Source organism: Branchiostoma belcheri, unplaced genomic scaffold (assembly GCF_001625305.1).
Source record: "Branchiostoma belcheri isolate BF01 breed outbred unplaced genomic scaffold, Haploidv18h27 scaffold76, whole genome shotgun sequence".
Taxonomy (NCBI): domain Eukaryota; kingdom Metazoa; phylum Chordata; class Leptocardii; order Amphioxiformes; family Branchiostomatidae; genus Branchiostoma; species Branchiostoma belcheri.
Window position 1 is genome coordinate 1,551,658 of NW_017804420.1, and position 26,477 is coordinate 1,578,134.

At 40.3% G+C, this 26,477-nt stretch overlaps 1 long non-coding RNA gene across 1 annotated transcript; it reads left to right on the plus strand.

Annotated features, from left to right (window-relative positions):
- The first annotated feature begins 5,036 nt into the window (after positions 1-5,036).
- LOC109485450 lies at positions 5,037-25,254 on the plus strand. Its single transcript, XR_002141128.1, has 3 exons — positions 5,037-5,149; positions 13,140-13,313; positions 25,219-25,254. It is a non-coding gene; the product is annotated as an uncharacterized LOC109485450 (long non-coding RNA).
- Positions 25,255-26,477: the final 1,223 nt, after the last annotated feature.

Below are 26,477 nucleotides of genomic sequence, written 5' to 3' on the forward strand. Positions count from 1 at the left end.
AGACTTTGGCACATTTTTCAAATCAGTCCATACTTTATGGGTACTTCAGAAATGTAGGGAGCATCAATATTTTAAAGATCTCCAAGCAGTTTTTCCAAACAAAACTTCCACAAACAAAACATTGCATGAGTGACAAAACCTGTAATAGGACTCAAAAAGGAGCTGTCTTTCAAATTTTTTTTTCAAACGATTGTAGCATTGTTCAAATTCTGAGACAAATTGCTTACAAAGATGAGGACATACAACATTAGAAACCAAGACTGGTATTAAAAAGCAGCCTTAATTATTGCTCGGAGAAGCCGGTGATATGTTTTTATGGGTAGATAATGCTGATACTGTGGGTGTGCATATAAATGTCACCGGCGATGTGGGTTTTAAAGTCACATGGGACAATATGACTTGTTATGGGGCCAAATGAAGTGACAGTTAATATTGGAAGTGTTACTCTTAATGGAGCACACTGATGTACTTCGGCAATGGTATAGAAGTGCTACAAAACAAGATTCCCAAGATGGAATTTTATTGCAGCAAGACTTTGTCACTCATAAATGACAAATCAATTTATATTAGGAATACAGCAAAATTAATGATCTTCTCCTATGAGGGAGTCCGTCATCAAAAGCAGAATGATGAATGTGCTTTTGTGATACCTAAAATAACTTCAGACCTTTTCTGTCAATAGAGGAAAGGAGAGGTTTCTTGAAGGGAATTACAGCTTTATAATCTTGGTTTTAGTGTATCCCAATGGACTTTTAAACAGGCTGTTAATGTATTGACTTTTTCAAATTTTCCTGAAAGCAAAGGACCAGTACGAGAAAAGGTATATGTGTACTATATGACTGGGAATTGAAGTTTGCTATGAGCATGACTTTCTAGGCAATGCCCTATGGAATTGAGTAGGAAAGCAAAAACAGTTAGTATTCAGGAAAAGGGACCCCGAGTGACTTGATATTGCAGAATGGTGTGTTTTAGGAGTTTTACAAGCCCACACCTTCATTGTAAGATGCTGCAATGTGAAGCAGCAACACAAAGACAGAAGGGAGGACACTTCATAAAAGACAAGGAATGACTGTGTCTGTCTGCTGTGGGATCTTTATCGAGGGGTTCTCTGACACAGCAGAAGTTGGGATGGCATTGTGACAGTCGTCATTATCTGGCAGATCCCCGGTGGTTGCCGGCACAAAGTGACTATTGTCCTAGGTGGGCCACCATCTCCGAAAGCCAGGAATAATGAGTCTCGTGCCCTGGAGGGGGTTCGCTTCGATGGCGCCACCAAATGAGGGGTCTCGCGGGGATCCCCTGGTTGACACAAAGACAATTTTATGCTCGGTGTGGTTTGGGCTGGTTTGCGGGAGGTTGGAGATGAAGGGAGGTGTGGCGGGCTCTGTGATGAAGAGACACAACACGCAGGTCTGGAGATAGCCGCCCAGATAAACGCTCCCGCTCCCACAGAAACAGTTGTCTCCCCTTTATCCATTATCCCTGTGATATTGACATTGGGTCCCCATCAAAAACTGACACTCAAAACGTTCACCAATTTTCCATATAGTTTCCTTCGACCTGCCTATTTATAAAGCCAATAAAGAGGACAGAAAGGCCAACCAACTATTTTGAAGAAGAAAAAAAATGCGGCACTCAGATTCATTTGCAAAACAAATAAGCAATAATAAAGTGAAAAATAACTGCGGCTTATCTTCAAGATCAGGAAAGCGCCGGAAGGTGTTTCCGATCCTTGGGACTTGGGCTTAGCCTCTGTAGATTACAGCCCTGCCAATTTAAAGATGCCTTGCATGAATACTTAATGAAGGGCTTTCATCAGCAGAATAATGGCAAAAACTGCAAAACTGTGCATAAATCAGTGCAGAGGAATGTTCGGAAGTGTTGCGCTGGCGTAACACCTGTTTGTGGAAACCTCAGTACTTAGACTGATAAGGAGAGGGCCACCTGGAAATTCTGCCTCCATTTTCTGCCAATTAGATCAAAGGGTTGCAGCCTTGTCTGGGCAGTGAGGTACTCAATTTTCTGATAAAGGCAGAAGATGAGATGGAATAGACCAGTTCCGTAGACTAACACCAGTGCGATGTTGTCAGACAACACACAACAACCATCACAGTCTGAGGTTAGTTAGACATGTAACCTTGGGAACACGAAGCCATATCAGACAAAAGGAGACTGAACACGTAATTAAGATTGGAACTTTGATAGGATGCACCAAACACATTGTCTCTTCCCATGATTAGGAGATAACATTTTTCTTGTGTCAAAAGATAATGAAGTAACTGTAGTTGTTAACTGATGAGATATGGATGTGCAGTGGTTATCAAAAAACTATTTCACATAATGTAGAAAAGTGGACCTAGTGTTAACAAAAGCATACTGAAGAAAAATGTTACTTGAGCAACGAGATCGACTTTCAAAATCTAGAACAGTTTTCTTCGGTATCTCATTACCTGGATGTCTAACCTTCATCTACATATATAATGCCTATACAGCAACTTTAAATCCTCCAAAAGCGGTGTTGAAAGTATGATAAGTATAATTAATGATTATCTATTGAAAGACGAGGAAGAGAGATGGGTCTTTTTCCTTTGGTACACGATGTGTGACTCTAATTGATCCACCGTGATAAAATAGCATTGATTATAACACAGAAATGAAAATTGATAGGTATACAACCATTTTAATTTTAGCATATACTCTCAAGGAGGTACAGAGTTCGATAATGTGAGATGAATACTTAGCAGTCAGAACTGGCTGAGAAGTTACCTTGCGTACCTCCCTGGAGAATTAGATGATGTATGATATCAGTACGAAAGGAAGGAAGAAGGTATCAGATATGAATGTCTCAGATAAGGATGTTGTTAGGTGGTTCTAATTCTTGGAGACTGTATTTCCTGCGATGATTATAGGGCTCTTATATTATCCCAATGGCCCCAGGCCACAAGGCATAAGGGACTTTAATGTAAGTCTTATCAGATAATGCAAAGGAATTGTCTGGTACAGAAGATGAAGCCCATATATCGTGTGTGATGTGACCATTACTTGTACTACCATAGAAGTGGGAGCCACCCTTGTAGATTGAGTGAATTAGTCATTTCTGCTGCGTTCAATTCAAATTTCCTATTTTTACAGTTTCTCAAATTTTAGCCTGTGTAAAAATTGTTTATCAGTGCCCCCCCCCCCAAAAAAACAAATGCTGCCACTCCAAGAAATCTGCAAAGGAGGCTACACACCTCCACAAAAGCATATACAAGGGTATACTTAAATGATTTCAAGACTATTGGTAACACTAGGTATAGACATGTATTATACTGAAAAAATCTTAGGGGTAGATTGTACAAAATGTATATTCCTATATCTCAGATATACATGTACCCTTTCCCTGCTGCCTAACCCCCTAACCATTACTAATTTGGTGCCAAACAGCTACCTCAGCATGCTGAAGGTTAAACTAGACCTACAGCAGAAGTCTTAACTGGTCTGAAGTGTTAGAGGATTACTTGGACTTGACCTCCCATACTGAGGATAAAGTGACTTAACTAACGTATCCCTAAGAAAACAGTTGAAAGCCTTTAAGAAATGATCCAAACCTTGATTGTGGGAGTCACGTCTACTTAAGTCCTCTACTATATTGTCTATTAAGATGAAAATGATTATATAGAGACTTTGATGTCATACAACTCAAGAATGAACGATGTACTTTCAAAGACAGATCTACATTGTAATTGTGAACACAGGGGATGTGAGTAAAGTAATGGGGATATGAGTTGAGTCGTAGTTGGAAATACATGTATACAGGATAAGAAAAGATCTTATTAAGATAAAACTTGTTTCAGTCATTTAAGCAGTCTTTGTGCTCCAATGATTAGAGCATCCTTCAATGTGTCCTTAGCAAAGAATCATCAGGACATTGTCTTTAGACAAATCATTCCTAGAAATCCCCACATCCTATTCTGGCCTACAGATGTTGAACTATTCTCCAGGCAGAGGTTTAGTCTTTTACTAATTTTGACATACTTTTAATCAGTTTTTTCCGATTTCCTTTTTCTGTACCGTATCTTGGATACTGCCCTTCCAACTTGATACTGTCTTGTGCCCACCAAAAGACCTGTTTGGAGAGTAATATTGAACCAGGGTAATTTCCAGCGGCTGTCTTGACCGCAAATGTGATCCTCAGTGTTGGACAGGAGAAAAGAGTCCTGCAGCAATAATCCTGGGCACCAGGAAAGTGTCACCTGTGGACACCACGGGTCAGGACACAAGATGGTAGGCACTGACCCATGGCAGACTGGGGCCAACCCAAACTATCACAGACGAGAAGTCATTTCTTTGTACCCCGTCTTGGCAGCTAATCTTTCTATTGTGGGATGGCAGGAGCGATAGGGGCTAATAATAACTAAATGTGATGTCAGATTGTGTCTCCATTCTGTTTCAAGGGAATCAAGAAAGATGTCTGACTCAATACTTGTCATATTGCTTATTTAGTATTTGATCCTTCCCTAGATATGATTCAAGTGTGCTCATTGTTGATGGTTTGAGGTTATTTTTTTTTGTCAGGAAGCTAGATTTTTTGTGTCTTTTGATACTATACTTATGATCAAGTGTGAAAAATCTTAACTTGACAGTACATGACATTGTATATTTTGTAACTACTTACAGTGGATTTGCTTTTAAGATGTGCCCCTGCGATTCAGACAGTAATGAAGAATAAATCAAGATCTGAAGTGGATCCTCTGAGCAAAATTATTCTAGACATATTTCATACTTGTTCAAAAGCTTCGCTAGAAAATGAGCCCAACACACTTGATGATAGGAGTAGAGGTGACCTGGTGAAGCTTCTTTGCACCATTAACCAATCAAAGAAGCATCATGCTTCACTTTCAGCTAAAAGGGCCCAATACGGTAGGGGTGACCAGTGTGCTTGTCTGAAAACACGAGTTGCTATAAAGCTGCATTGCACTTTTAACCAATTGAAAAAGTATGCTTCATCTCAGTAGACAATGACTATTTTACCGTTTTGTATTTTGTTCAGGCCCAGTCTGGGAAGTTCCAGCGGAGCAGGTACTACCGTGACATCAGCCACTCCAGGGTACGCTGCAGGAACTGTGACAGGGTCGGACACTTGTCCAAAGTCTGCCCCGAACCACCCGTACGTATAGTAAATACTTCCAATTTCAGCATTGTATTATTCTTACCTTTGCCAAGAAGGTTTTGCTTTTACATGTTGTAGTGGTGTTCATGTGTCTGTCTGACAGCTCAACACAATAATTTGAGAAGGTTCAGATGCATTGCCTGGATATTCAGCATGTGGGTAGGTCTTGATGAGGCCTCAAAATGACTTTATTTTTGTCCCCTAGGGCCTTGTGATGGTGCTGCAGCAGGACTTATGGTTTTAATATTTGTTGTTCTGGACATGCTGTGGTCATGATTTGAGGGTGGTACAAAATGTAGATAGATAGCTATTGTGCTGAGGAAGAAATGCCATAAAATGGGCCCCCTATAAGCTTGTTCTGGAACTTTTCAACTGCAGGCTATTGAAACAGAGATGGGCACTGCCCTATGCACCATGTGTGTACGCAGTTGATTTTTTACGGAAAGTTTTGCGCCGGGTTTGCAGGCCACCATCTTTAAATCAGTCCATATTTGTGAGGTAAGTGAGCCACCTGTCTCCACCAAGAACCCACAGTACTCCCACGGGAGTCCCTTCTCCTTCCCCTGTTAGATGACATAATGAATATATCAGATTTGTATGATAGCATAATGAATACGGAAGATTGTATTGAGTCATGGTCTGTGGGTATTATCGAACAGAAGGCACTCCCGATAATTCTATATTAGTGGGAAATCAATTTCTGGGAGATGGTGATTTCCTCGTATTTTATATAGGTGGCATAATTCATGCTGTGGCAACACGACTATAAAACTTGGCAGGGACACTCCCACCGCTGCTGACTTCATAAAATCGCAGTTATAGGGAGAACTGCAAGACCAGGAACCAATGGCCCATGTGGTCCGAAAAGATTTTCAAGTACAGGGTATTACTGTGTGTCGTAGACATGTCACGCAGAATGTGTACCCCTCACTTTTTTTGAGAACATTTTCTGTATGACAAAACATGGTAAACTTTGTGGTCATAGTTTTGAGTGTGACAAGTTTGCCACGTAAAACACTGCAGACAAATTTTTATGATGAATCATTAATAGTGTGGTCTGTATTTTTATTATAAATTGTAGGTTTGATGTGACCGTGTGGCTATGTACCAATCATATGAAAGATTGGCAGAGAATGTCTATAAACTTCCATCAAGTTTGATTTCTTGATTTTGTGGTCATCAGCAAATGCTGAGGCAGATCTCTGTATGTTTTGCCTTCTCTCATAGTGAAAAGGAATAAAGAATATTAATTTACCTTTTGTATAAGGATAAGGGAGACCATTCAAACAAGGAGGTTAAAAAAGGGCCTCATTGGTTCATACCACAAACAGTTGGGAGGTCACATGACCTGCATGACCTTTGACCCCACACACCTGCTCTGTTTATTATAGTTATCACCTAATCTACTGGAACTCGTAGATGAGTTTGCTTGGTTTAAATAATAACTGTCATGTGTGTGATCTTGTTTGAGGTGGCACATATTACTTAACATGTACTTCACACACAACACAAGTAGGGAATAGTCATAGAGACTCCAAGAGGGAATCGTGTATAAGAGTGTGGGGTTTGAAAGTGGAACAGTTAAAAGATCTCTATACAAGGTTAATGATGCATCTCATTATGTGTGATATAATCCATACAATTCCTCCCCCATGTCGTTAACAGGTGTCCTCGAGCAGAAATGCCTGGTCATGGCGAGGCATGACGACCCCACCAGAAATTCATGAATTGTCCTAAGTGTTTACAAAGCTGGGTATTAGCTGGCTTGAGAGGAATCTGTTTTGGAATCTCTCTCACCCTAACTCAGACATGCCATCAGAAGGCCATTGTCCTCCAAAAGACAAGGGGTCTCCTGAAGAGGCTGCGACCATATATGGACACAAAGTGGCCTGTATGGAGAGACCCGTTTGTTATGGTAGTCCCTTTGTGTCAGGCACTTGTCCCTGTCTTTGAAGTCACATCCACTTTTGTCCCCGCCATACCGAATGTTTTCTTTTGCTCCAAGGATTTGGAACTGGTCCTGGTGGTGGGGAGAGGGAGTTTTTAATCAAATTTTGCAGGGGATTAAGGGCTTACACACCTCGTCTGGTCTTACTTCCCGGGCCTTACACCACACAATCTTGGGGTTATCTGGTCCCTGCGTTGACAAAGAGCATTGACATCCGTGCATTGAAGGTGCAAAGGAGTGATTATGGGAATTTGGAATAATGACAATGTTTTGAGCTACACCCTGTAGCTGGGGATCTGGCATAGAAAAGGTCCTTCCCTGAGGGGGAATTCTTTACCTATGAAAAGGCCCAGACTCAATGATGCTTGAAATGTCTTCATTGAGGGAAAAACTTTTTGAATTAGACTCCCTCTGATGAGGCTGCAAAGAACTAAACAAGTCTTGTATCATTTCGAAAGATTTAACATTTCTCAGGAATTGAGCAAATCTCAGTGACTGTCCTGTGCGTTGGCTATGTCCCGTATTTTGCTGGGAATGTCCTGTGAGACCCAAACTGCATTGTTAGTGCTTCAGGGCTCTTTAAAGATGACAGCTGTTTTAGTGGCTGGGATCTGAAGCAGCAGCCCTCCGAGGGGACATGTTGTCATCCCGCTGTATTGGCACTTCTTTTTCCCACAGAAATCAGGAGCTTAATCTAATTAATTGTCAGGGAGCTTGTGTTTGGGGAATAAAGAGGCACAATATGAAACATTCCTGCCGAGGGGACTAGGCCAATAAAGAAGGAGCTCGCTGTCACTCTCGGAATCGATAATAAAGTGAAATACCTCCCTTTGTATTCCGACGGTGCTCAAGTTTCTCCAAGGACTGATGTTGCCTCGGCTAGCCTGAGAATGCATACTAAACAGGCAGCAGGTAAAAACAATGATGGAAAATTAAGGGGACCCCAGGAGCTGCCCCGCCTGCCCTGTTCCAGGCTGGCGCCGCTTGGGGTAACTGTATCGTCAGCCCACCTTATCGGAATAACTGTTTTTCATGGGCAGTTGATCGCTGAAATGGACTGTGGAGGCCCTGCCGCTGGCAGTCGCCTGCTCGCAATTTGGTATTCGACATGCACCGCTGTCACACCTCGCGGCAACCTTTGAAGGCAGGCTTTCCGATAGAAGGGGCGAGACCTCGGAGCGCTCGTTGAAAAAGTATCTCCGAAAGTCCCGAGACATGTCTACCAGAATTCAAAACATCAACAACACTAGCAGCATGCATTCCTCAGTAGAGTCGTCATAATTTGCAATATGCTTCTGTGTGCAAAATTAAGTTGACTAATGAACATATCTTGGAGAGGAAGTCTTAAAACTTGTCCCTGATACGAAGTGATCTTAAGAAGCACCTGGGTCTCCTGGAGGAGAGAAGGCCGTCTCTAAGGTTCATCAGGCTCATCAGGACGTAGCAGACTGTTTAATTAATCAATAGGAGGTCGTTTTTCAGGAAAGACACCTTATTTTTCACAGTTTCTTGACTGCGGGATGGTTGTTCCTAAAGCGAGGCAGCCCTGTGGTTGATTGATGGTCTCTACCGGCAGACACTTGCTGTCATGGCAGAAAACTTCTGCCACTGAGAAGACCGCCAGGTCTCGTGGGGAACCCTTTAGGCACTTTCCTTGCATCTGCAAGACTGTCGAAGACATTTTTCATTTCAAGATGATTGTGATTGATGCAAGTTGGATTGTACATGCTGTCATATGTACCAATGGATGAATTAAGTAATGGTAAATTTGACAATTTTTAATAACAGCATCACCAGTGCAGCCAGAAGCTATGAATTTTCTTAAAGCTTTTATTCACATCAAGGCTGTCTGTATAGGAGTGCTACAGTAAATAAAAGTACAGTTTAAAACTATGTTGTTCTTATAAAAACTTATCAGCTATCATAGACAAGCACAGCATATTATTAAGTCCTGGAGAGTATCCAAACAATTGTCTTTTTTGACATCACCATTTTACCTTCTCTGTCAAATTAGTTCAGTCAATGTGTGATACGTTTTCAAAGTTTCAAACTCTGGCCAGTCTGTGAAACAGGTGGTTTCTTCTCACTGATAACAAAATGTTCCTGCACAACGGGTTATTTCAGTTTATTCCTTAGGTTTGGAAGTCGCACATTTAACTAACCACCTCTGCATGTTTCTAACTTGTTGTGACAAACAAGGAGGCCAAAATAAATCACACCTGTCCAATCGAATCTGTCAAAATTCTGTGAAAGGGCACAGACTTCTCGTCACAAAACTGTCACCATCCATTTGTTAAATACGCCTGTTTGAGGCTTCCATAGGAATGCTGTATCGGATTGAGAATTAATAAAGAAAGGCAAACAAAGATTTGCACCTGCTGGAAGACTGTGAAACAGGTGATTACATGTTGCTGGGAACGTTCCACTGCCCGATGGCCCCGGGGTACGGGGCAACTGGAACTATAGAGGTGTCAAGCCTCTGCCAATCAGATCCCCCGGTGCTTTGTCAGCAGCGCAGGATTGATTGAGACTTGCGTGCCAAGCGGAGCCTGTCCCCCGGCAGCGACATGACAAGTTATGTCCATCAGATAAGACGAGCCCCGAGGCCAGACGACTCGGGTTCCATCCTACCTGTTTGTGGTGGTGTACCTGTGGTGGTGGGAAGGGACGGGTAATTAAAAAGAGCTTAAAAATAGAATTCCCAGAACCTAAGAGTCATCATCATGTTGTAGTGTAGACTGTGAGAAAAGCAGTACTGTACAAGAATGCAGAGCTTAGTCTGAACTCGTGCGTATGACAAAAGGAGAAGTGGAAATCATTGTTGGGACTCCATATAGGAAGAACTAAAGTCTTAAATATACCATACAAAGGAGGTAAAAATATCAGAAAATAGACAACTGGTCACTGGATGGGGTCAGTTGATGTAATGCGTCATCAAAATTAATGCACTTTGCTTGACATGAGCTTATACTACACACAGCAAAAGGGTCACTTTTCTCAAGTTTTTCATTCAGTTACCGTTGCTCTGATCACTACATGTACATTTGGTGAAACAGTGCCTGAAAGGAGACATTGGCAATAATCAATGGAGTAGAAGATTTCATTTCTTGTTACTTTCACTGTGGAAAATTCAATTTTTTTTCCATTTGAAATTATCTATTGGGCTGTACATGAAAGTCAGAGAAGTTGTTCTGTTGACTTGTGCCTGTTGGTCAAAAAAAATTCTTAGTGAAGTTTACGTGGAATTATGCAGAAAATTTTGTCAATAAATGGCACTAAAATCTAAATAAAATTAGCAGAATTTAACCATTATACTTTTTATAGGTGTGCAGTTGTGTGTTAATAGGTGTCATCCACAATAAACTGCAATATGTACATGTAAATATATCAGTTTTTAACAATGATATTGTGGAGTAATCGTAAACCTATCCTTGCTTATTTTCATTACTGTATTTCAAAATGCCGAGATGCCTAGGAATTTGACCCTTGACTGCAGAAAGCACTTTCTCGTCCCAATTAGAGTCTTAACTTAAAGGTAATGTAGTCTCATAATATGTTTCTTACATAGCAATAGATGCCATACTTTGTGCCTTGTACAATTGTTATGCAATAAGTTTCTTTTTGTATTTATATAATCTTTTCATTTTCTTGTCATCATGCTCATTTTCTTACTGAAAACTGTTGACAGAAGCTTCAAGTGTTAAACTTTTAACCCAGAAGTTACCCAAACTTCCAGTTTCCGTACCACGTTTAAAATGGCCCACCGGCGTGATCTTTTCAGTAACAGTCATGGGTGCAGGCGTGGAACGGAACTGTTTGCCACCAGCACAATTATGATAATCTGACATTAGGGAAGAAATTGAGGTGTGTGACACGAGGTTGAACCCAGCAAGGGGGCCGGGGACACGCCTTATTAGGCAAGGCACCTGAACACGGCTTCATCACACTCCAATAGTCTGCCTTTTGTTTGCTGAAGTCAGCTAGTCACACTATCATTAGCTCACCTCTGGTAATTTACTACCCCCAAGACAATAGATTCAGGTGGAAGAACTAACCTCCGGATGTCACCAAAGATAATTTGATGTGCTGTATAATGTCACTAGAGGTGTTCACTATTATAGGTGTGTCTGTTTTATTCTCCCAAAACAAAATAGAAAAGTGTATGAACTAGTAGTTGATAGAACAGGAAGGAAAGCCAAACTGGATCATGTGAAGATTTTCTTGTGTTGGCTTTAATCTGTATGGGATACAAGTATATTGAGACTAGTGACTTACTAAAATCATTTATCGTATCTAAATTGATAACTTACATGATACCAAAGACGAAAATAGATAAATCATGAGATTGACAAGTACAGACAGTAATTGCATCACTATTATTAACCAATGGCAGGTAAGGAGGAAATGTGACAGGAAACATGAAGGACTTTTCCAGGAAGCGTCAACAGTGGGATAGGGGAGTGGCAGAATGTCAACAGACAGTTAGGAACAATACTGCTTCAAGTTTCAAGGGTGCATGTTTAGGAAAGGGGGCAAGTACAGCAAAGAATGATTTGGGTTGCTCATGTACAGTAGTTGAATGAGTCAAATGACAGGTCCTGTCAATATTGTTTTAAAATAGGATAGAAGACTGAAGTTCATTTCAAAGTGTATTTTAATCATTGGAAATTATGGAACTTAAGATAAGATCTCACCTACTCTGACAACCTTTGACATATCACAGTCAAGATGGCTGCAAGAGAACTTCTGCACTTTGAACTGCAGTTGTTGCGACTTAAAGCTAGTGAACAACATTGAACAGGGTTTGGAGGAAAACTTGAATCTGACACATTGACTATTGTTACTCCCAGAGATTTTGTGTACCAACATGGAGACTTATCCCCCAGACCTTGCTTTTATGTTGATTTCAAGCTCTGCATTCACTTTGTCCTTTCTTAAATCCGAAAACCATTAAGTGTGATTGATGTGGCCTTAACTAAACTTCACTGGGTGTGGCATCGTGCAGACAGGACAGTCAGTCAGGTAGAAGTTAAAGGATTTGTGTCCCTTTCATGATGAGGGTCTGCTTCGTTTCAACCAGGTGTCGCTACAACCCCTCCCGACATTGTCCATGAAAGAGACGTTCTCCTCAACAAAGACAAGATTGGTGATTGCCTAAGCCACGTTTTAAGAACCCTGATTAAAGCTGACGTCTTGTGCAATAATGGAGGATTATGGTAGACTGGATTGTATAAGCGTGATCTTGTCACCTGTACGTTTGCCCCAGCTGTCTGTCAACAGCTCCTATTGTGGTCGAACAATGACAGGAGAAACCTGCTCATCTGGGACAAATGCAACTGTCAATCAAGTTGTGACACAATCAAATTCTCAAGATTTCCATTGGCACAAAATTCAGACTCTCACAATACTGCAGTCTCTTTAGTTTGGACACTATTCAAAAGTGCTGTTGGTATTTTTGTACCTAGGCTTAGACTTCTGGAAATAGTTTAAAGGAAAATTTTGCGAAACTTGGTGGGATGTCGTCTAACTACAGGATTCATTTAATCCTTAGTTCATGTAATTTGACTTCCAACTGGCCATAACAACCACCTTTTACCGGTTCCAATATTTTTTCCATAATTGCAAGCATTCAGCAACCTGCCCAAGAAGACCACTTTACCTTTGGTCCCCCGGAGTGGCCTTCTTGGGCAGGTTTTACTATACCTTGCTATGTAGGAAAGTGACAGATTTGGTTTACCTGCACATCATCTGTAAGCCTTCCAGCCTTAAAACTTCTCCCTGCTATCTAACCACATAGCCAATACAAATTTAGTGCCAAATTGCTATCTTAGCTTGCTGAAGGTTAATCAATGTACTAGTAATACTGCCTATGCTAGAAAAGTAGTGTTGACAAGCAGGCCACCCTCCCTTGCTTATGTCAAGTCCTTGTTTCTCTGGTCTTGAGCCATGATATCGATGGCTACTTGCGTGCCTCTGTCTCTCATTGTCCAGTTCTCACTCCCTGCCTTTCTGCTGACATTCTGGTTACTTCTCCCCCAGAGGAAGTCAGCATGTTTCCTGTGTGGCGGCCGAGACCACCAGTCCTCCACCTGCCCAACTGCCGTCTGCCACTTCTGCTCCAACCCTGGACACCAGACCCGCTACTGTAAGGGCCGGTACCGCTGTGCTGAGAGTGTCTGCCTCCACTGTCACTGGAAGGGACATCTGGCAAGGGTAAGTTTGTTCTATTTGTTGATTTCAAGATGTCAACCCTGAGATCAGGTAAGGTAAGGTTTGAACTCACACCGGGAAGGACCCTCGCTCTTTTGACTAAGTGTGGTGAGATCTTTTACTTGAGGTGTGGCTCTCCTCAAACATGGCTCCTCTGCTTTATGTCCTATCCAAGAACACGTCCCCAACTGAAGCAAGGTACTCATTTTCACCTGAGTCAAGTGAGGAAGTATTAGGTGTTAATTAGAATCCCACAACACAACACAACACAACATGGGCCTACCATTCAAACCAAGAATCTTCAGATTCTGAGTCAACAGACCTAACTATAAGACCACCTTACCACAATGCCACCTTTCAATTTTGTCATACTCTACATGTACTGTTACTATAAGTCCTGGCTATTATCTTTCTTTGTACGAGTTACTTTTTAACTGTTTGGAAATTGCAGAAAATATATGTGTAGGAAATATGTTATGATTAAAGTTCCAAAAAGAAATAGGAAGACAGTATTGGCCAGTAACAAAAAAAAAAAGACAGACAATTTTAAGTTAGCTGATACAGCCTTTATTGGGTCAAGGCCAAGCCACACACTCAAATGCAAGAATCAAGAAATAAATCTACAGAATATCTTCTTAGTGTAGCCAGTCCAGCAAAAAAACATAGCATGTGAGAGGCATAAGATAACTACAAACTTCAAAGTAAAGTTAGATACGATGAGGACACATGCTAATGTTGTTATAGTGATATTTCTTTGAAACATGATAATTCCATGGAATAAATGCATGACAGTATCATCATCACGCCAAGTGATCGTCCTTTCTGTCAAGTGCTCAAGACGGATCGCACGGCTTCGAAACAAGCGGGCGCAGACTTATCTCACACACTTTTTCATCCCTCCAATTTCTTTCCTATTCCTTGATTAAAAACCTGCGGCAACAGTGCAAGCCATGTGTAAAAACATTCACCATTTGATGAATACCGCTCACTTCATGGGCAGCTACTGAGAAATTAGCAATAAAGTGATGTATTTACATCTGTAGCCATTCCTGTGTAATCGTGCGTTTGGGATTGCCGTTTGATGACTGGCGCACAATACCACTCGGAGGCTGCGAGGACTAACGAATTTCAGATTTTATCGTGTGTGTTAATAGCTCCTCCATCAAGTCTGACATGTGTTGATACAATGCCTTCACTTTAAGAGGGAGTGGAAGTTAATTCTAACATATGGAGCTACTGGTCCAGGTATATATCAAAATATCGCCTCTGAGTTATAGCTGGCTGAGCGTTATAAATAGTTGTATGATTGACTGGTAATCTCTTTGCTAAAGTAAATTTTGAAAGAGTAATAAACGAAGTCTCTTTCGCAGAAGTTTCCCTCATCAATTTGAATTGGAGGCATAAATCTCAGTAGGGACGTCCACTTTAAACTATGTTCCATGTGTTTTGCCACAAGAAGTGGTGCTTTCTCTCTTGTAAGTAGAGCCTTCACTCATTGTAAAGGCATTTTCTTGTAAGATTAGAATACCAGCAGATAGATAGTTAGGAATATTAATGCAATTAAAGTTTCCTTGTAATCATGGGGACAAATGACACCTGTCAACAACAGCTAAATGACCCTCAATTAGAACAACCTCCCACTTGCTGTTAAATCTACTGGAGACGTCAGTGCCAATTTCAACCACAGTCCAATTATTGTAGGTCTGATCCAAGAGGTCACCTACATACCAGTCAACTGGTAATCCCTTTCCAGAAACTTGTTCTTAAGAGATCACTTTAGATGAAGCGTAAGTCTTCCTTTTGCTGCCAGAAAACCTGTATTAACTTCAGGGAAGTACGTGAAAAGCACTTCAATGTTATTCATGCTTTGAAAAGCATTGGTGGACTATTGGAAATATACATCCATAGCCCTGAGTTGGTCATGTATTTGAATGTGAATTTGAATGATATTGTATAGATGCCAGATAAATCTAAGATACAGTTACAAAAGGATGGGTTGTGTATGATATTTCTTCATCTTTACATGGCATAATTAATGGCATAGTTCGTGTCCCCCTCAACAACAAAAAATATATTTTCATATAGCTTTATGCATGATTTAGACCATACAGATCCAAAGTTCCATTACCAAGGCAAGAAAAAGCATGTACATGTAGTCATCAGGGCCATGATAAATTAAAGACTTACAAGTTAAAGCTTGTCACAGGCAGAGTGATGTCACTGAAGAAAAGCAGTGTACATTTGTGCTGATCTTGTCCAACCCCCTTTGATCAAGTCTAGCGGACATCTCCCAGACCTTTAAGTAGGGATTTTCCCTGTTCAAAGCAGTTTGGAGATTGTGGAGTTTGGGTCATGCCCTCATGGGAGCTGTGGCTTGACCACTAAGCCCCTGGCTTCTATTTGTTTCTGTAATTTGCCGCTACTGACTTGTGAACCCTACTAATTATCTCATTACTAAAATTGAAAACAGGTTAGAAGACCCTGGTGTGGGTTCCTCTGTGGCCGGAAGTACAGGAAAAGCTGGTAAATCTCTCCTCAGAAGAACCATTGAAGACGTTCTAAAGCATCTCCTTATTTTAATGAAGGGGACCACAATGGTGTGATTAGGGGGAAGGTGAGGCAGCTGTGCAAGCCGTCCAGCGTTGTCCCTCACTCAGTGCCTGTTGGACCACCTGTTAGCACTAGTCGTCCTGAGTCAACTGCCCGTCCGAAAACGCTGAAGCAGAAAATCTCTTGCATTGATACTGGGCGCTTGATAAGTTGTAGAGTTGAGCCCCTGACTTCACACCAACGTCGCTCGGCCCATTACCCTGCTATGTGGACTCGTGTGCTCTGCTCAATGCATAATTATGGCAGGGAGGAGGACCTCTAGGAACAGAGAGCTGCAAGTCAAGGAAGCATGAACTATTAATTGGGGGAAACTGTTTAAACTGTTTATGGGCAATTGCTTTGGAATATTTCTCTTCTCCTGGCATAGCCCCATGCAGGGGATACCGTCGCTGGTCACAGAACACCCCATACAAACGCAGCGGCCTGGGAGAAATTTATTGTCGCAGGCTGCGACACCAGAGAGGGGCCAGTGCCTTCGTCCGTTTTGCTCGTCCACACATGCAATTGTCCCCGTGGGTTATCAAAATCTGACTTTCAACATTGTGTCGAAGCAACGGGTGTATCTGTGGTTTTTCCCCTCAGTGCTGTTGTACAAATTGACAGTAATTGAAAGGTACTTCTGATACAGCCATTTGAGATGTTGTACCTTTGTCTCTGAGCGGAAAGGAAAGTGGACAAGTGAGCTGAAGTAGGGCCGAGCAGCGCAGGTTTTCCTCTTGTAGTGCATCAAGATGCCTCTTGAGGGACAATATGCCAAACAGCTGTATTTGCAGAGGACTCGATGTGCTTTGTATGGAGATCATCATTGTTACACCCTGCATCCCCGCAGCCTCACCCTTAATGCCTTCAAGCCAAGCACTTAATTAGTAACCAAAGAAATGTGCCTCCTGAGCTTAATTAAGGGCTATTAATACCCACTTGGAAAATATGTGTCAATACTCTGTGGTGAAACTTGGTTAGCGTATTGTGCGTTGCCACTGGGGTGTGGATGTGTGTGTTTTGCTGGCATTGTTGGTCAGGAAAAGTGTAATGTTTTCAGCATGGAGGGGAAAAATGCCTGCATACGGATAGGAGGGTTAACCGTTTTGGAGTGACAGTGCAGCCAGTCGTGGAGTGTCGTTGAGTTTTTTTTCTGTAAGTTTGGTGAGTGGCCCCCAAGGGAGTCGTAAGGGGAGAGGGTATTAAGATGCTGCTGTAGACGAGATGGCACTTCACAGCAAAGTGGGTAAGGAAACAGTCTAATTTAATGGTTGAGGAAGCAAGCGGAGTATCACCGCATAATGAAAGGTGTCCTGTCATTGGGTGCCTATAATGGAGCAGGTGGCAGTATGCCATGCTACGTAAATGTCCCTGAGTGGGGGGGGGGGTCCTCCTTGTTGTGATACCCCTTGCCTGCTGCTTACCCTTGGGTTTCAATAGAACACACAGACCTGACCTGTTCAGATTTGCACAGGATCTCTGTTATTTACCAGGACGGGATCCCCTGCCAGATCCAAAGGATTCTGATGTCCTCTTTGAACTTAATTAGAATCATCGTCGCCGGGTTGCCAAGTTACGCTGGCCATCAATCATTTTCAAATCCTGGCATTAATGTAATCAATAACAGTCTCCCAGCTTACAACATTTCATCCCACTTTAATACAATTTGGCGACCCGGGGCACAGATTGCAGGCTTGTATATAAGCATCACCTTTAGAGCAAAATAATACCAGAGTGTATCAGAGTGTTGGAAGAACCTAGCACATTGGCAGAATAGCACTTTGGCAGAACATCTCTTTTAAGGCCGTATACGTTTAAGGATAACATCTCTCTATAGTTTTCTGTTGTGTCGGAAAAGATATCCTCTGCAACATTAACCAAACATCCAATGAAAATCTTGAGCTGAAGAACCAAAGTATATTAAGAAGATTTTATGTACCAAGAAGCAAACTTTGGCTACTGCAAAAAACGGCAAAAATAAAACCACTGCAAAAGTTTCTACATTTACAGTAACCACGATTGGTCATGTATCATTTTGTGTACTCTGTATGCCTATCATTTCTGTCAAAACATCATTCTTCTTTACCCATTATCCACATATCTGTGGGCCTGAAAGAAAGAAGTGTTTGAGTAAGAAAACTCAGTACTTGTGCTGAAGTACTTCCCCTCCCCTACCCCCTGCAGGGCGGGACTGTTACAAGTGTACTTTGTGGTAATCTTCCATGGAGAGCTCCCTAATCCCCCTCATGAGCTGTGATCTGTTAATGAAGTCTGCAGAGAGTGATAATATACTCAGCAGGGTTAGCTGGACGCCAGTGTTGTTTCTGGAAAAAGAACCACACTTGCAATTTCAGGGTGGCAAAACGAAAATTTAAAATAATCTGTCTGATATCAACATTTCTTAGCACATTTTTGTCATAATTTCATACTTTAAACAATTGAAATAGCCCCAAAACAAGCGTTGTGAGGAGTCCCAGTATTTTTTTGTACCATCAATGTAATAGCTAAAACCAGGCTACAATACAAAACAATCAACCCTTTTCCATCACATTTGTGCCTCACAGATGTCAGTATGCTATGGGATAGAGTTGATTCAACTTAATGGTAGATGACAAGAAAATTGACTTCGAAAATCCAGTTTTCCTGCTCTGAAATCACTTTGGGTGCCTTTAACATGTGGAGTTTTGGTCTTACCACTGCACAGGACACAATGAGCATGACGTGTTTTGAGATTGGATCAGTGAGGAGATTTGTGAAGGCCCACATACAGGCTTACTAGTTGCCATGGTAACCCGATTGTCTCTATGCCGCCTGAGATGGAAACAAGTTGTTGAGGGATTTGGGCAGCAGATCAAAAACAGCTTAGAACAGGAGAAGCTTCAGCAGCTCAGTTGTTTGGGCAGAGTTCAACGGTAACCTAACTCAATTTGACACGAAGCCAACTTCCTCCTGCTAAGTCAAAAGAGAATGAACAATCAATACTTTACATTGTACTACGGTATGACTGAAGTGGCTTCAGTTTTATGGAGATCCACAATTAGAAGAAGCTGTTTTTTCACTGGTTTATGGACATACAAATGTGATACAAAGACTCATGCTATCACTTATTGTTTTAGTAATTCGGATGTTGAAGTTTTATTTTATGTCCTCTTTTCTGTGCTATGTTCATTAGTTATTGCCATACATTATACTGTGTACAATTCTTGTGAAATAAAGCTCTTTTTGTACTACGTAAAACATATACATGTTTATAAAATTATAAGAGAACATCACAATGCAATGTCATTGACTTTTGTTAGAATTTGTTAAGTTGTACATTGTGATGACGCCCGTGAGACCAGGTTACAATGATTCAAACTACAAACCTCTGAGGGATCAAACCCAGCAGTGTCCTCTGTGCTGTTGTCTGCTGTGTGTAGCACTAGTGTAGTTCTCAAGTCTCTGAGGAACAGGCATGTCCACAGAGATACCGCTGCCATACACCACAGCGAAATGTCAGGGGGGACGCCTGTTTTCTCACGGCTTCCCGGGGATTGGGAGAGGTGGCGACCGCGGGGAGATAACACCGCCCGTGATTGGTGAAGTAAATGTTACAAATACGGGCAGACCTGATAACAGCGGGCTCTCCAACATTTAGCCGTTACGTCCGTTCATGAGTATTTATAGATTTGAAATGGTCTCTTGTGAATGGGGAGATGGTTTTAGAAGATTTGGTTGACTATATCAACATAGTGACCTTCACTCATATCACCAACATGATAGAACAATTGTGAATAGCCAAACCCCTGGTGTAGTACTGTAGTCATAGCTATAAGGTAATGGACAAAAGCTATCATCCATTACAAGTTTATATATATATTATATAAATTCAAATTGTGATATGATTATAGTTTTTAGTTTTGTCATAAATGTTAAGTAATGGAAATGGGTCATGGTAGACATGTATGTTTATGACATGCAATTATACATTGATATGGAAATGATATTAATAATAATATAAATATATTGTCATTAAATTATGTACTTGAATCATCTGTAATGATATTTTATATATTTGATTGCTAGGGCCGGTCCAAGCTTTCCAGTTACTTTTCATTTTATATATTTCTGTCAGTTGATTATTCAAGATAATCAGATACTCCACACTTTACTACTATTTTGCTTTATTGCTATCAATTTCACAATTTCAATTTTACTCAGACCTTCCTGAATACTTTTAGATATAAAACATACACATCAAGTGATTCTTTCTGAATACACTGTACATGTTTCAGCCATGGACTGTTCCTGTTTTAATAAACTCCCTGTCTGTACCAGTGTTATATATTTATAACCACCACTGAGGTGTCCTCTACATGTAGGATGGCACTAAGGGATCCGTGTTGTGGCTTGGGATTATGGCCACCACATGTGCCATATTAAATGCTCAGGAACAAAATTGCCTATTAATTATGTACATGTGTAATATTATCCAGCAGCCAGTGAAATTGCCACTTAATTATGCAAGCCTGGAGAATTGCCACCAGTTTTTAGTAGTTGGTGCTTTCCTCATCCGCACCTATCATAGCCACAGCGGGATGCGGGGAAATATGTTGTCGCGAGATTGCGTTGGGTCGTAACTCCCGTAAAAACTACACACATGGGTGTCATCAGCATTACGATAACTCTAGGGGGAAGCGCCACATGAATAAGCGACCGTAACATTTGTCAAGACTACCCATGTCAGGGGAATGGGAGAGGAAACGGCAGATCCCAGAATAGGGCAGCTCCAGGGAAATACCCGCACAAAGGATAGGAAATGTTTGGCATTCAGTGTTACACACCTAGCTACAAGTTTGGCTAATAGAGATATCTCCCTTTCCTGTACATAATGGGTATCTGGTTTCTACCATTTGTTTCATTGAATGCCACCGGTGCCTCTAAACTGCCCAGATAATTTTCTGCCGCTATTTAGACGAAATGGGAACAAGAGCACCACATCGGGAATTCTCCGGTGGGAAAACCCTTTCGCTACTTCCATTCCTACCGCTGGTCTATTATTTTAATATCAGTATTAGCAGGAATGAAATTACTGCCATTTGCATTTTAAAAGCAAGCGTGATGTATAGGGTGTCAGGATTCTCAGATACCCAAATAACTGCCTTGGGATCGGAAACAAAAGTACCGGAATACAAAGGGAAAGTTTTGTTGGGTGGGTGGCATACTATACGTAGAGGGACACATATGTTCAGAGTAATTTTCAACCATGAATAGGTTGTAAATCCTTCATTTAATACTACTTTAAAATGGCTATGACTGATGAATATGAGCCACTTTTCATTATTTTTCATAATGAATTGTTGGCAAGACTTAATTGAAACAGGGAGATATGCAACATTAGAGTCATTGTCGCCTAATGGGCTGGATTGTTTTCAAGCATTAAAAGTGTACAAGGCAGCCGGGACGTGAAACTGGAGCCCTGCAATACAGAACTTCAACATACAACTTCTGTACGACTAATAAAGGAATTATCCTGATAATGAAATAATGCCGTATTGGCTTTCAGGGTGGAACAATGGATACAAATCCCTTTGGAACAGCTAACAAAATGCTTCATGTTCTTTCTTTTTTCTTCATGATCATTACTACAGGTCATTAGCTAGCCCCGAACAAAAGACATGGAACGACAAAAGGGCGGGATCCGTAGTCTGAATGAAGTTCTCAACAATGAAAGTCGTTTCCCCGTGATAGGCACAATAATGCATGCTGCCAGATTTCTCTCCCCTCTGACTTTTCACTGTGATCTTTTCTCAACGCTCCATCAATCATCCCCCAGACGTGTGTATTGGTGAGTGTGCCCTCGTCAGCTGTAAAACAATTAATATGTAAAATGCCATTTAATTAGGTGAACTTTATAGGATGGATCTGTGGAGGGTCTCTTTTGATGAGGAGGTGGTATAAGATGTGTGAGAGGATGGGAGTCGTGCTTTCCCGGCCTTCAAGGTCAAGTTGTAAAATTGAGAAAAGTCATCAGTGAAAATGTATGTGGGAGACTAGATTTGTTTTTTAAACAAGCTAATTGATAAGGTTATAGAATGACGTAAAATGAAGATCAACATTGCTGTAACTTAGAAAAGCCTGATAATAAAGAAATGACTGAAAAGTTGACAGGATGCAGTTAAGTTTTTTAAGGATTTTTTTATAAGATATGGAACTGTTGTTCATGTTTTATATTTGTGAACAGTAGCTGCTCTAGAGATTCTACATTTGGCTAAAATAGAGATAGCCTATATTTCAAGTATATATATGACATTGGTATGAATTGCCCATATCATAAAATTGAAGTCTTGAAAAACTCCATTCGGAATGTTTTTTCCTTACAACTTTTTGGCATTGTAGTGAAGAACAATTGATTTTGCATGTAATATGCTATTTTCATCGGAATCCATTGTAAGAGATCACTTGATAATTTTCAGGATAACTTGATATGTTTTGCATTTTATGCACAATTCACAAAAGTTAGCACATTCTTCTTACTTTAAAGTTTTGTCTTAGATTTTGAAGAAAAAAAGGAAGGGATTTCATATAGATGTGACCAGACAAATGACTGTATTAAACCTCCATCCCCCTGCATCACACTGATAGATGGATGCCTTGGTAGGTATTCTGGAGGCTAGAATCATTTAGAGAGCTTTAGGGAGGCTGGAAATTGTGAAAATCCCCATGGGTGAAGTGGAGTCAATGGTTTGGGCCCCATTTTTCTAGCAGGCATGGTTGGGTGTTTATACCGCAATAGTCATTTCACAGCTGCCTACCCATGGAATTGGTTTACTATCATAGGATGGGTATGCCAGCCCATGCATAATATACATGGTAATATGGAATGCACACATTTGGGGGAGGGGGGTGAGAACGGTGGGATTTTTATAAGTATACACATGAAAATAAAGCTCCTTGGTATACAGGAGTATGTAGCTGTTACCAGCTCTGATGACAAGAAAGTTGCTAAAGACAAAGTGTTAACCTGTATTGCAAGAGCTTCCTTTAATCTAAAATGTTCAAGGGGAAGAATTTTTTACTATACATTTTTTATATCCAGACTCTCGTGTCCCTCTGTAGATTAGTCACTAAAATTGTTACATGTACTTGTCTTCACCACCCAATGTAAGACCACTTTTCCTCTAAAATCTACTGAATCAGATGATGTAACTGTTCTGTACCATCTAGTGTTCTTTCCAGTGTCAGTCTTTCTGTCATTTGATGGAATTTTGCCACTCATGACAAACAAAAATCTGTCATCTTTGAGGGATAAAAATTAGCACGTAAAGATATGGAAAGAGATGTCATAAACAAAGCTAGCTATCTTACTAACAAAAATATAAGCAAAAGAACGCTCTGAAGCATGTTCACATGTATGTTCCAAATGAGATGGAGCAAAAAATTATCAAAAACATCCAAAAACGCCCGTGAATGAAAAAAACATAATTATTCTCTGTAGAATATTTCTTCAATGCTGTAAGTTCAGTACTCCTGAACAAGATCTCCTGAACAAGTACCTATAGTGTTGACAGATGACATGTAATACCGGTACACTCATTTGAAAGTTCTTCTTCATTCAATATGCAAAGTGCTGCCCTTCATTCCTGTCAACTTGATTGATGGTTATATCAGAAATGGGCGGAGCGGTTTGCTAAGGGGTCATAACAATTAAATCTCTCCCTTCTGCTTTTATAGTTTTTAGAATTGCTTATGCTAAGTATGCTTGGAGCGCCACAGCTTTGACCAGCATTGCTCCTCCCACTGCACAGTATGATTGATTATGGCGCCTGAGAGGGGCGGAGAGTTTTATTGGGGTCATGATCGTTAGAATACTCTCTTAATGTTGCTTTAGTCGACACAACTGTAGTATGAATCAAGTTTAAACTGTAATATCCACACAAGAAATTGGACTCACCCAAATTTTCGACTGTACAACTCCAGTCTTTGTCAAGGAATGAACAATCTGCCGCTTCCATGAGTCAATTTTTTTGTGTTGGACATTACAGTTTAAACTTGCTTCATAATGACTTCTACCAACACTAATAAACTTTCAAGACAACTGTAGTACATTGCATGTTTTCATACATTTCGTACACTCTCCCAAACTTCAATGAAGACTTTCATACACTTCAGAAAAGCATGATGTAATGTTCTTCCCAAGTTTAATTGCACAGACTAAAAAGATCAATAGCTTTCTGATATGTCCTTTGTGTATACAACCTTTTCCTATGCTCATATGTCATACATGTAAGTTCATATATACATGTAAAAGGTTGGATAATTTGAAAGACACTGGTTTGAAAACTATCAAAATATAGTTTTTAACTTTTACAAGTATCGCTACTAACAACAACTAACAACATAAAGTTCTTCAACACCTTGGCATTGAATTTGATGTCTATAGGCAGAGAGATAAAAATTGATATCATTGTAACTTGTGAGAATGATTGGCATTAAATCCAATATTACTTACGTTCTGACTTCTGTCAGCTATAGGTTTGGAAGCATTGTGTGGGCTACATTACGTATTGTACTTCGTTCTTCCTGTACATACACTTTGAGGATTATCTAGATAAGGTGTGGATCTTGAGTCATGACTTCCTGTCACAATTCCATTGAAGTCGTGACTTCGTGACAGCCCCACCTGAAAAAAGACAAAAGAAACTGGTGACCTGAATGACCTTTAGGTAACGCCTGTTCCTGAGCAGGAATGTTTGAAATGTACCAGGTCAACAGGTGATGTTGCCTTATAAGTCCACACAGTTCATGATGTTCTGGCTTCTAGAATCTTCTTTGCCACAATTTGTTTTGTGTTGAGTTGACTTAAGTTATAAGAAAGTCAACTTGTTGAAGGAAAATGCATTGAATATGTGCCCATTTTAAAGAATAATATGTCTTACCTTTTTATTGCTTTTGTTAAATTTGGTTTCCAGTAATGATAATGGAACATGGACTTTTCAGAATACAACTTTGCAGATTACATGTATCTCCACAATTCACAGTGTATTGACAAACAACAAACAACAAATACTTTTATGTGCACACATTCATGTACATGTATGAAGCAAATCTGTTTTTTTAAAACCAGATTTAAAAGTCAGATTGGTGAATTTTATACACTGTTATATAGTACTGTACATTTGTATATAATTTTCTAAGATACTGTATGTAATTTTGTAAGATAATTTTCTTCTATGCTGTTCAGTGATACGTCAAGATTGAACAGTCTGCTGCAGCCTTGGTTTCTGATGAGCTACTTTCTGTATGTAAACTAATTTCACCTTTTTTTTTTACTTTATAGGACTGTCCTGACAAATGGAGGCAGTACCATTCCACAGTAAGTTTATCTTAGTTTCTACATTCTACTCAGATAAAAAAATAAATGGTCAGAACATTCTGACAGTCTCTATTCATTCTAACTACATTGTCCATGGCTTTATGCTAGATTAAAAATTAAGAAAATAAGAGTGGTACAAGTGAATTTATTTTTAAGCACATACATTTTGTAGCACTAGACTAAACTTCAGAAAGTCCTGACTCCTGGTGTGTATAATCTTTTTTTTTAAGTGAATGTACAGTAGTATGCAACTGCAATTTGCAGCAGGTCAAAATGCCCTCTATATCCTATGCCATAGCGAGTAAAATATATCAGTGCCATCTCTAATGATGCAAAACCCTATAAGCAGAGTTTGCTTACATTGTATATGTACTTTAGCATGCATCCCTGCCCACAGCTGACCCTATAGAGTGTGTGATGCACATGTCATGCCTGAAGAGCACCCTACCTGCCCACTGCTGTAGTGCAGGGCACCCCTTAGCTATCCTGTTATCAACACATCTCCACTCACCGATACCCCCTGACTCTGGGTCTTTAACTCTGGATTTAGATTCAGGTAACAACCGAGGGTGTGAATTGCTCATTTTCCAAGTGCTGAAAGAATCCATGCAGATGTGTGGTGTGATCCCAATTAGCATTTCGTTTAGCTATGCTGTATCTGCCATGCAGATGGTCATTAGACAATAATCTAACCTTTGCATGCTTGAAAAGCTCTTATTTTAATGAAACATGTACACAGAAAAAACATAATTGTTGTACATAATTTGACAGGTGCTTGTACTTTAAGCAAGGAGTTTTGTAACATCCTTGCTTTAAGAGAATGCTGGATTACAAAATTAAGTAACTGCTTCTTAGCGTATCTTATTACCTGGTTGTCTAACGTTCATTGACGTATTAGAAACACAACTTTGACAAACCTCATTAGTTTTGTAACATCCTTGCTTTAAGAGAATGCTGGATTACAAAATTTATATATAATATAAACTTTGATTGTCATGAAACATTATGATAATCTGGGAATTCTAGAATTCTAGATAATTCTAGAATTCTAGATAATCTGGGAATTCGAGGTGAGACTCTTTGGTTGTGTAAAAAGAATTCCCATATCTCTTAAGTTTTACCAACCTGATGAAACTATTTTCGGGATTATGATAATCATTATACACATTTAATTTGTAAAAAAATAACATCACTGTATCACTACATCTTAATGAGGAAGTAAT